Below are 12,482 nucleotides of genomic sequence, written 5' to 3'. Positions count from 1 at the left end.
CATGATAACTGATGGACCTCTGGTTGGAGGCTGGACGATGATGTTTGGTCTGGGGTGGTTAAGATGGTGGGGGCTGTTTCAGTTCTAGTGCTGAAGGCTTTCACCATGACAGTCAGACTCTCATCTGTCCTTCATGTTCCCTCATGTGCCGTGTGGACCGCACACTCTGAAATTTAGCCTGAAAACTCTTCATGAAAAGCAGGAGACTCAGAGTCTCTGTGGCGCAATCTGTCAGCGCGCTCGGCTGTTAACCGAGAGGCTGGTGGTTCGAGCCCACCCAGGGACGATGAACAGGCTCTACTGGTTCTTAGGACTCTGTTGATCAGCTGCTGAGTTGCTACTTGATGTCAACATTGGTCTGTTTCATCCTGAGTAGTTTGCTCATAGCAGAGTCGTTGCATCATTGATCTGAATGTGGACGGACAGATTGACCCTCCACAGCAGACGCATGTGACAGATCTCTTGATGAGACACTTTGTGGTTCTGCCAGATTCTGCCATTATACATGTTCAGAGATTTTTTTTTTTTTCCTGAATACATTTATTATTTTCTGATCACCTTGTGGATTTTTCATCATTCTCCTCATTACCATACTTTAGGTTGCAGTATGTCCACCTTAGTTAGTCTTGGGTTGCAGAAATCATACAGCATACAAATAATAGCAGGTTGAAACATATTTATTTAAAAGAATTTAACATGGTTACACACACACACACACACACACACACACAGCCTGTCTTTGGTATAAAATGGTCTGTCACGTTCTCTCACATTGCACAACAACAAAACAAACAAAGACGGCCATGTCCAGTGTGGTCCTGGATATGACGACTGGACTGCAGGGTCCCAGTATCACTGTGACAATTCTTTTACCAGCTATGACCTTGGACAAGAACTTCTCAGGAGGAAACTTATCATGGTGGCACAGTGAAGAAAACTGGACCTGAGCTGCCTGCTGAAATCTTGCAGGTGAAGGACAGAGCTCCACCTCTTTGACAGACACCACCACTGTTGGCTCATGTTGTCAAAAAATGAAGTGTGTCAGTTTTTGACACACACACACATCTAAACACACACACATACACATGCATGTTCTTACACACAGAGACTTTTCCTCTGTTTTTGTTTTTTACTGGTTTTGAACCAGTAGTTGGTTTCTGTTGGTTTGATTTGCTTGACTGGTTGTTGTTTGTTTGACCTTGCAAATCCATATTTTGGGTTCTGGCTTGTTCTGCTTTTCATTTTGTGTTTGTATTAAAGTTCTGTTGCTGAAAAAGAGACTTTTTTTCCTTTTTGTTGAGGTAAATATATGAGGGTCGAAACTGACCCATAACACCATGGATGTTACAATAGTTAATCATATTAAAATGAAGAATAAATAAAACCAATCCATGTCAGAGATGTGTTCTAACACCCCTCAGTAATGGTCAGGAAACACAACAACCTTTTGTTTATTTCTATGATTTTCTTGAGGTTCATTTGAGCATTTTTTAACTGAAATCGAGGGTTTACTGACGAAAAAAAGGTCCAGAGGCCCACAACAAAATATTCAAATCAATATTTCCATGGATAAGGAAGCCTAACAAGGAAACCAAGAGATGGAAACAACTTGGATGATAGAAAATTGTTTCCTGTCTCCTGCCATTGTGGAGAGCCTTTGTTCTGTCCTGCTGCTGTCCAGTTGTCTCTTCTGAGCTCCTGTACTGGTTCCACCCTGAAGAGGGTCTGAGCTAAAATTGAATATTGTGGAACTTCAACCTTTGATCTCAGAGTTTTGTGTTTGATCTTAGAATTCTTTCTTTGATCTCACCTTAGACAAAGACATGGAAGCTCGATCTGCTGTTGAGGAGGCCGTGATCGTTTAGTGGTTAGTACTCTGTGTTGTGGCCGCAGCAACCCCGGTTCGACTCCAGGTCACGGCAGCATGAGACAAATTTCTTGTGTGTATTGATGGACACAAACCAAGCAGAATTTTCCCACAATGCAATAGGGCGGTGTTTGGTCAGTTTCTTCTCAATGCTAATGTCTACTAGCTTAGTCTGCTACTTTGATGGCTCTGACTACTAAAAGGTCCAGACACCTGGATATGGTGGTTCCTCCCTAAACGTAGATTCTGTCAGCTCATGTTTTGAAATCAACTCACCATGAACACAAGTAGATTTCAGTGGACTGCAAATGTGTCTCATTTAATGGTAAACATGTCAAATATAAATTCCATCACCTGAGGAGGTCTGCTGCTGGAATTAAGCTCCAGATATTCTCAAGATATTTTATATCTTAAAATAAAGCATTTTTATATTTGATTTATTATTCATTAGCCTGCTTCATGTAGTGTGATTTTATGTGTCCTATATTAAATCAAACTTTGTAAACGATCGTCCCTGAGGATGTTGAATGATGTCAAAAAAGTGTTCTCTAAGCTCTCCTTTCCTCTAAATAGAGGAGTCTCTGCTGAGGTCGTTCCCTCTCAGAGTCCTGACGTCTATTCGGATGCACCGAGAGACTCAGGCAAACAGAAGACAAGGGCAAGTGAAGTAACCTGAAAATGAGAGGGGAGGTTCGACATCAAACTAAAACAGGAAGAATAGGACACAAATGGGATATCAAAATAAGAGAGACCATGAGACATGCCCCCCCAGTTCCTGCTGCTTCCAGCTCTTTATATCGAGCCCCTCATACAGTGGTTGAGAGAGACCACAAATATTAAAGGTGTCCACATAAATGGAGAAGAACACAAGGTGGTGCTGGACGCTGATGATGTTTTAACATATTGAAGTGAGCCCCCTAACACAGGACCTGCATTAATAAAACTCTTTGAAACACTGGGAAGCTCTGCTGGAAATTCTCCATTCTAAAACACAGGTTCTGACCTTTAATCACTCACCTCCAGAACACATGGAGGAAACCCTCCACCTGGATTGGGGCCAGAACTCCTTGAAGATGATAGAAGAAGATGGAACTCCATTTCCTTTCTGAGTCTGAGTCACAGGATTGATAGAGTAAAAATAAATGTCCTACCACAAGATCTCTTTCTAGTTCCAGGACCAACTGGAGAAACTGCCTTCAAAACCGTTTCTGAATTCAACAAAATGCTTTCCAGTTTTATCTTGCAGGGGAAGAAACCCAGGCTCAAATTTAAACCACTACATGAATGAGCCCCAGTTCCTGCTGTACTGGCCCATCAAAATCTGGAAAAATGTTTCCGTAATGTCCAAATCTCAATGAATAATTTGGAATGTTAACAGGAGAATATCACTACAAGTCATTTAATGATGTGCTTTTAATCCTGGGTTCAAGCCTCATGAAATGAACCACAGATTTAAATCCTGGATTCAAAGAGAGTAACAACTTTCTACTCACTTGTGGAAAATGGAAATTTAAAAGATTTGAAAGCCTGAGAAGAGAATATCACTGAGAAAGTCTGACTTTTTAGAATCCTCTGAGGTGAGCAATTATTTTTGAACACGACATCAGAAATGAAACAGACTTTAATGATCCAATGCTGAAAATATTTTTGGCTGCCCATCAAGAAACAAGAAAAACCTCATATCGTATGTTGTTTTCCGTTTGACCTGATTCTTGGTTGACAACTAACTGGCTCATTGGCTTTCTTGATGGAACAACAAAAGCAAAAGTTGAAGACTTTGAATATCCAGGCCTCTGGCGTGATTCTCAGCTGTCATTTAAATTTCACATGAACTCAGTGTCCAAGCAAATATCTGGTGGGCTAAAATGACTTTTGTCGCTCTGTTGACTTTTTCCACAAGAAGTCTGGAAAAGTATTATAACACAGTTCATGTTCCCAATACTGGACTACGCTGGTGGTTTCTATGGGAACACTGGTGACGGCCCCAGGCCTGGGTCCTATGCAGCGTTGTGTGTGCAGGGTCCTGTTGGTGGGTGTGTTTGTGTCTTTGCAGGTCTGGAGCAGCCTGGTCATCAGGCTGACTGGGAGCACCGGGCCAGTGTTCCCAGTTAGGCCTGTTTAACCCCGCCTTCCCAGACATTTGTCTCCCTTCTGCGCTCAGCCGGCGTGCTGTTGTTGTCCTTTTGTTTTTCCTTGTTTTCCACCAACAACATGCAGCACACACTGACATCACATCACACACTCACCTCCACTGCTGACACTGACTTCCACACCTCACATGGTTGATTATTTACTTTAATAAATGCTGGTTTGCTGCTACCAGGTTTTGCTGCACCTCTGAGCCGGTCCTAACACATTCAGACATCAATCTTTGTCCTCTCAATGTCTGATATAATAGTCTTTGTAGATTTGTGCTCAGGTGTTTGGATTGAACCCATCATTATTTAATGTAGGAGTCCCAAAGGCAACTCCATTGGTCAGTATTAATTTTCAAATGTGTCTACTTGATTTTCCCTTCATACTTGAAACAACTTTCAATTCCTTTCACAATGCTCACAATGCAACCTAGAGTGTAGAGATCATTTGTTTCTATGTCTGCCTAGAATCAGCAAAGAAACTGGTCATCGCACATTCATATTTTCCTCAAGTCAATTTTATCATTTGGAAACCATCCATCCATCATTGTCTTCTGCTTATTCCTTTCTAGTAAGGGTCGCGGAGGGGCTGGAGCCTATCCCAGCATCTACGGGCGAGAGGCGGGGTTCACCCTGGACAGGTCGCCAGTCCATCGCAGGGACTGCGTACAGAGTCGAACAACCATTCACACTCACATTCATACCTACGGTCAATTTAGAGTGTCCAATCAGCCTAGTCCCCAAATTGCATGTCTTTGGACTGTGGGAGGAAAGCGGGGTACCCGGAGAGAACCCACGCAGGCACGGGGAGGACATGCAAACTCCACACAGAAAGATCCCGCGCCCGAGCCGGGACTCGAACCCGGAACCTTCTTGCTGTGAGGCCACAGTGCTGACCACTGCACCACCGTGCAGCCCCATTTGGAAACCATCTTGAGGATATTTGGAGAAAGTTCAATCATTCAGCTGCAGTGACAGTGACTTACAACACTGCAAAAAAAAAAACAAAACACCCCTCCACAAACACTCTTGTCCAACTTTTGTGCCCAAATTTTCTCCTGATGAGGCACCAAATCAAGTCAAGTCATTTTTATTTGTATGGAACCAAATCACAACAAAAGTTCTCTCATGACTCTTTACTAGTAGAGCAGGTCCAGCACCAAACTCCTTCAATGAATCTACACCCAACAATTCTCCATCAGCAAGCACATCCTGCAACAGCGGTGATGAAAACCTTCCTTTTAACAGACAGGAATGTCGAGCAGATCCAGGATCAGTGGGGACGGCCTTCTGCTTTGTCTGGTTGTATTTAAAGCTCCATCAGATTGGAACAACCTTTCCTCCTCACTTCGGTCTCTCACTTCCTTTCTCATCTTCAAATCATCAAGCATTTTCAAACATCTGCTCTTGTTTCTGATGCACCTCACCTTTTCTCTCCAGGATTCACTCTGTACTTGTTCTTGTTTGTTCTCTGTACTGTACATATGTGGATATTTGGGTATGAATATGCATTGTGTACTTGGTGCATGGAAGCAGAATTTATTTAGATGGGTGTTTAAATGTATGAGTATGTGAAGACTTTACTTTGCAATGGGATCTCTGATCATACTTTGTATAATGCTGGATGGTGGCTTTGGGGAACATTGTTGACAGCATTCACCACTGGAGCCTACTTTGATTGCCAGTCAGGACAGGACAAAAAGAGTCTACACATTCAGATGTATGACAGAAAATGTAAATGATATGGCGCCATTTTCGGTTTTTGTGCTGTCTGATTTTCTAAACATAACATTTATAAATATTTGTAAGACGAAAATAAGAAAGACAACCTGCATCACCACAGTCATGAAGACCTCAACACGGTTAAAGAGAAAGTCTTGGGGTGGATTCTTGTGTTTTGCAGCATCCTTAATGTGTCTGCATAGAAACATTGGTGTTGTGGACCCACATCCACCAAGAGTGGAACCAAGAAAAGCAAGTGGAGAATGTTTCTGGAGGAGCTGGAAATTCCCTGGTCAAGCCACACATCGAGGGAAGGGAACGGATGCCCCGAGACCCAGACGCTGCAGCCTTGCTCAGACAGCTGCAGAGCTCACCCAGCACTCCATCCATGCCATCAGCAACACAGAGAGCATCCACGCCAGCATCCTCCTCAGCAGCCCTGCCTCAACACCAACCAGAACAGCCACAACCCACCAGATTCCAGAAGAAAGTAGGAGTCAGGTCTGCCCAAGCAGTCAGGACAGCAGGACAAACGGATTGTGGTTCAACTGCAAACGCACACGTTTTTGCACCAAGAGACTTTTCCTCAGTTTGTTTTTTACTGGTTTTGAACCAGTAGTTGGTTTGATTTGCTTGACAGGTTGTTTGTTTGACCTTGCAAATCCATATTTTGGGTTCTGGCTTGTTCTGCTTTTCATGTTGTGTTTGTATTAACGTTCTGCTGCTGAGAAAAAATATTTGTCTTTTTCTTGAAGTAAATATATGAGGGTGGAAACTGACTGTCACACCCCGGACACGGGTATGGGTAGTGTGAGACCCAGACATTAAACCATTGATGGCAAAACACGACAGAGTTGCATAAGTTGTAACAATATTTATTTCCCCAGTTGTGATACACAAATATAATAAAGCAGCTATATACAGAAGGGACCAGAGGTCTGTAATAAAAATCATCAAAACTAAACAACGAGCTCAAAACAAAAGCATAACTCAGATACAAAGTAATTTAGCAAAATGCAAATCAAAATATTTAACGTTGATCAAACGCGTACATTCTATGTTTTAGCAGTATACTTTCAACAAGAATAAATCAAATATGCATATTCTATGTTTTAGCAGTCACAATACTTTCAACAAGTCAATGCACATATCAACCATGGTTTACTCTTAGCTTAATCAATAGAAAGAACATCATAACTTGGAAACAATAGAACTTTTGAGAAACAATATTCACCTCTGGACCTCAGCAATGAGGTCCCTAACCTAGCAGAGTTAACAGCAGACTGCCTTGTAAGCCCACTCTCACCCCTTATATACTCTCATGGCCCCTCCCACCAGACAGACCAAAGACCAGTTAAGGGGAGTTGTATTGTTTTCCCAAATTGTTCTGTGTACCTTAACATACAGCAAAGAAACACCATGTCCTTCAATGACCATATATATCTGCTACTTTGCAATAAACAAATGTCCAGTGTCCTTCATTGACCAAACCCATTCACATGTCCATGTACTGTTCGAGTTCCCCTGTCTCCGGACAGGGAATGGTTCGCCCCAATTTGGGCGTAGCCTTCGACGCCTACTTAAAGGCTCCAGCCCCACCCTGACTCTTTTAGGATCTAGTTCAGAGCCCTGGTGAGGGAGAAGGCCGTAACCTGTTTGATGCATGGCTTTGCCGAACAAATGTCCTTCAACGTTGCTGGCCGTCTCCGGGTTTGTCCATGCTATCCCACCAAACAACTGTGCACTCATTGAGGTGGGCCAGGGACAAACAGTGACAGTGGGGTCTAGACTGTCACACTGACCCATAACACCATGGATGTTACAATAGTTAATAATATTAAAATGAAACAATAAATAAAACCAATCCATGTCAGAGATGTGTTCTAACACCCCTCAGTAATGGTCAGGAAACACAAAAACCTTTTGTTTATTTCTATTATTTTCTTGAGGTTCATTTGATCATTTTTTAAACTGAAATCGAGGGTTTACTGACTAAAAAAAGGTCCAGAGGCCCACAACAAAATATTCCAATCAATATTTCCATGATAAGGAAGCCTAACAAGGAAACCAAGAGATGGGAAACAACTTGGATGATAGAAAATAGTTTTTAGTTTATTTTACAGCTGATTGAAGACGTGGGTCAAAACTGACCTGTTAACATCAGAGATGGGAACAGAAAGCTAACACAAGAGGAAGGTTGAAGCTATGAAAAAGGAGTTTGATAAAAATCTTGAACTGACAGTAGAAATATCCTTTTGTGTGTTTACCTTTGTTGACAGAAGTCACTTTAGCTTGGCAGTGAAAAGAATCTCTGCTAGCTTGACAAATAAGTGGCACAAACTGGGTTCAAGCTGGACTTTGGACACTGGTATCTGCAACAACTCCCATCAACTCCTAATTTGTGTGTACAAAAAAATCATTGAGAAATCAAGGTGAGATCAAAGAAAGAATTCTAAGATCACCCAGGGACAATGAACAGGCTCTACTGGTGCTTAGGACTCTGTTGATCAGCTGCTGAGTTGCTACTTGATGTCAACATTGGTCTGTTTCATCCTGAGTAGTTTGATCATAGCAGAGTCGCTGCATCACTGATCTGAATGTGGACGGACAGATTGACCCTCCACAGCAGACGCACGTGACAGATCTCTTGATGAGACTCCTCAGTCTTCAATTTAGTCGTCGTGTGTCATGCAGTGTTGAGGAGGCCGGCTGGCTGTGGGTAAAGTGGGGCTCAGAGTTTGTGGAGTCGGCTCTGGAATGAAGGGGGTCACTGATTTGTTCTCAGATGCTACAGCTCAGGTTAGTGAGGTGGTGGAGAAATGAGTGAGAACTCTGCCAGCTGGAGCCTCTTGGGTCCCGGGGGGCTTCACTCCTGGAGGTGGAAATGATGAGGAGTTTTAAAATCTGCTTCTCTTTCACGCTGACTTGTTTTCTTGGGTTCCCTCTTTCCTCCTTGTCTGCTGTAAACATGAACACATGCAAGGATCCTGCTACCTCTCACGTTAAGCTGGCACTTGACAGTGACAGCAGGAGAACAAAAAATCCCAGAGTGTCATCAACATTTCCTGTAAACTAAATGATAGAAGCTGTTGAATTTCTGTGTCAGAACAAGGAGAAAGGAGCCCCAATGAAAGAGTGGTGTGTGTGTGAATGAGAGGACATTGTTCAGTCCACAGACCTGAGCATCGCTGCTCTGACTACCACGTTACCTCCTGGTTATCAGTGTGAAGTCAATGGTGAGGTAGTCAGTTGTTCCTTGTGTTTTATTCCAGAGGCCTGGTAGTTAAACGCTGAATTAAATAATTTTAATTCTTTACTTGAATTTTCATGCTGTTTTGCTGGAAATGTTTGACAACTTCTTGCATGTTGGTGCCCCATCACACAAAAAAGGTGCAGTTGTACTCTTTTCACCTCTGACCCACAAACATTCCACCAGTGAACGTCCAGAAATTGAAGCATAAACAGTTCAGCAACAACAAATTCTTCAAATCATCCTCTGAACCGAGAGCCACAGGCTCCTCCCAACATATGCAACACTGCCATTGAACTCTGCTTCAGTGTAACGGTGGTCGAAGGGTCAACATTGAACCTGTTGTATGACTTGAAAATTGTATCAGAGATCTGTGAGCAGGGCTAAATATATGAAAGTGTTGTCATTAACAGGTTGTGCATTTCTGTAGGTCCAAACATATCCTGGAGTCCACCAATGCCAGTTGTGACCTTGTGGGCTCCGGCTCCAGCGCTGTCAGTGAAAAATGACTGACAATCCATTGTCTCCTGGTGAGTCCTGCTGTGTTGGTAGGATGCATCAAATCACTGTGGGAACAAGAGACACAGTGACTGAACTGTAGCCCATCCATCCATCCATCCATCCATCCATTCATCCATCCATCCATCCATCCATCCATCCATTCATTCATTCATTCATTCATCCATCCATCCATCCATCCATTCATCCATCCATTCATCCATCCATCCATTCATTCATTCATTCATCCATCCATCCATTTTCTTCCACTTATCCTGTTAAGGGTTGTGGGGTGGGGGGACCTCTCTCCCCAGCTTTCAGCGTGAAGTGGGTTCACCCTGGAGGGGTCGCCAGTCCATTGCAGGGCCAACACATAAAGACAGACAACCATTCACACTCACAGTCACACCTAGAGTCAGTTTAGAGTATCAATCAGCCTCGTCCTCATTCTCATGTCTTTCCCACTGAAAAACTTTCACACCTGAAGTGTGAAGCATCGATAAAAGTTAATTTGACAGCACAACAGAAAATCCTAGTATATCACTGACATATTCTGTAAAAGAAATGATAGAAGCTGTTGAATTTTTAGAATGAGAAAAAATGTCCCCCAATGAAAGAGTGATGATTCTTTATTTTGATTTTGTTCTTCACTCCTACACAAGAGAGGGAAAGTGTCGGCTGGCTAGGAGCAACTGCCTGCTTCAGAATGGGAGGAGCCTCAGGACTTTCCAGTGAGAGCTGCAAACTTCCACCAGCGCCCACTGCCAGCACGTCTTCATGATGGAGCTGAGAAGAACACAACACAACAACACAAGAGCACTGGAGAGGAGCACAACACTTCTTTGCTTCCTTGTCACTCTCATATCTGTCTGTACCATCTGGAGCTGGGGGGAGGAGCTTCACGTTTTTTTTCTTGTTTTTTTTTCCAAAAGGGAATGACATGACTTACTCTGTATATTAGTATATGAACTACTGAGAATGTTCATCCCCAGTTTTAAGTTAGAATTAAATGTTAAGTAGAAAAATCTTCCATCTTCAATCCTGTCACTCAGTGTTGTAAACTGTTTCAAACAAATTCGACTGTTCAACAGTTCAAGTGTTTCTAATGAAGCTGAATGTGCTCTCTTATACTTTCCTCAATTGTGTTTCTTTCATGTCCTCCTGAGATCAAAGACAGAATTCTTGGTACTGTCAAAGCCCTGATGACATCATCAGGAATTCTGACTTTGATCTGGAAACTCTTGCTTTAATCTGAATTTGATCTGACTGAAGTTTTAGTTTAGGTTGCATGAGACTGATGCCCCCCCCCCCCCCCCCCGTGACCCTTAAAGGATAAGAATAGAAAGAGGATGGAGGGATGGACTTAACACTGAAATCAGCTGATCTGATCCACATTCTAATTTTTCCTTTCCCTCTTTAGGAGTCAATGAGAATAGTAGTGTATATAATAATGTGTATACAACCTTGTAGTATCTTTCCAAAGCTTTTAGTATTTCATCTTGTTTCTACTTGTAGTTTTAGTGTCTGGATCTTTTCTTTTTATATCCTGCTGTCTGCTCTTTGCTTTTGGAGCTTCCTTCAACAACTACCAAGCCTCCTGGGTACTGTAGGAAACATGGTCAAGTTCTTCTTTCTTTTGCAGTCACGTCCTGCTCACATTGGTCTGTCTTCATTTTGACTCCTCCCACTGCCACAATGACCAGCCTTTATACACTTGGTGACTGGGGCCCTGGTTGCTGCAGGCCTCAACACCAGCCTGTGGTTGTGAGCAGGGCAGAACAGAACTGACAGTATCTCACATGCAGGACCTGGGTCAGCGCCTGGTGCCAGCTGGGGCACCGCTTTAACCTGGACCCCCTGGAAGATCTTCTCCAGGAAGTCGCCTTTTTGGTTCCATCAAGGCCTGTGAGGATGGTGAAGAGTGATCCACCACCAGGCAGCACAGTCAGCAGCAGCCATTTTGTTCCACTAGAATCAAGTATGATAGTGAAAGACTGGTGAGTACTTGCTAACTAACACTTCCTGTTTTTATTGCTATTCTTCCATGAATGTGCTCATGTTGGTTTGTCGCCAACCACAGTTTCAAAGCCATGATGACATCTTTCATTAACAATCAGACTTATTTTTTCTCTACTTGGACAAATAAGGTTTCAACTGACACGGCTGGCCAACGTCCTGGAGTTAATTCAGCCTGTAGAACCAGGTGCTGGTTCCTTCTTTTACCAGGCAGGAACAGGCAGCAGATCCAAGATCAGTAGGCGAAGATGTCTGCTTTGACTGGTAGGAGGAAAGAGAGCAGGAGAGCTGGTCAGAGACAAAGACAGATAATGAAGAAGGACTGCTGTATTCTGCTAGCACATGCTAGTCACAGTCAGAGATAATGAGTCTCAGCAGGTAAAGATTCATCACTGATTTCAGAAGATAATTGGACGTTCACTGGAAGACTATGAATGTTTGTGGGTCAGAGGTGAAAAGAGTACAAGTGCACCTGTTGTGTGTGATGGGGCACCAACATGCAAGAAGTTTTATACATTTTGAGCGAAAAAGCGTGAATCTTCAAGTAAAGAATTAAAATTATTTAAGTAACAATGAGGTCTCTGTAATAAAACAAAAGGGACAATGACTACCTCACCATTTCCACCCCTCTTTAACAGATTCACATTTCAAAACAACCAAGTTTATTTTATTCCCTTCTTTCAGTAGAGGATGGTTTTGATCCATCAACCTCTGGGTTCTGGGCCCAGCACGCTTCCTCTGTAAATCCATATTTTGGATTCTGGCCTTTTCTGCTTTTCATTTTGTGTTTGTATTAAAGTTCTATTGCTGAAAAAAGTTTTTTTTGCCTTTTTAAACACACACACACACACACTTCCAGTGACTAACCCATATTTTCATCACTTAAACCACCACTGGAGTATTGAAAGAGATTCCACATGTTGGTCAACCAGAGAAGCTTCACCTGGTGACGCTCATCCAACCATGCATGAAGGTCAAGCTGCATTATCGGCTG

The sequence above is a fragment of the Aulostomus chinensis genome, chromosome 4, assembly GCF_037954235.1.
Source record: "Aulostomus chinensis isolate RoL2024-O1b breed Wild chromosome 4, RoL_Achi_v1.0, whole genome shotgun sequence".
Lineage (NCBI taxonomy): Eukaryota > Metazoa > Chordata > Actinopteri > Syngnathiformes > Aulostomidae > Aulostomus > Aulostomus chinensis.
This window is presented reverse-complemented; position numbering follows the sequence as displayed.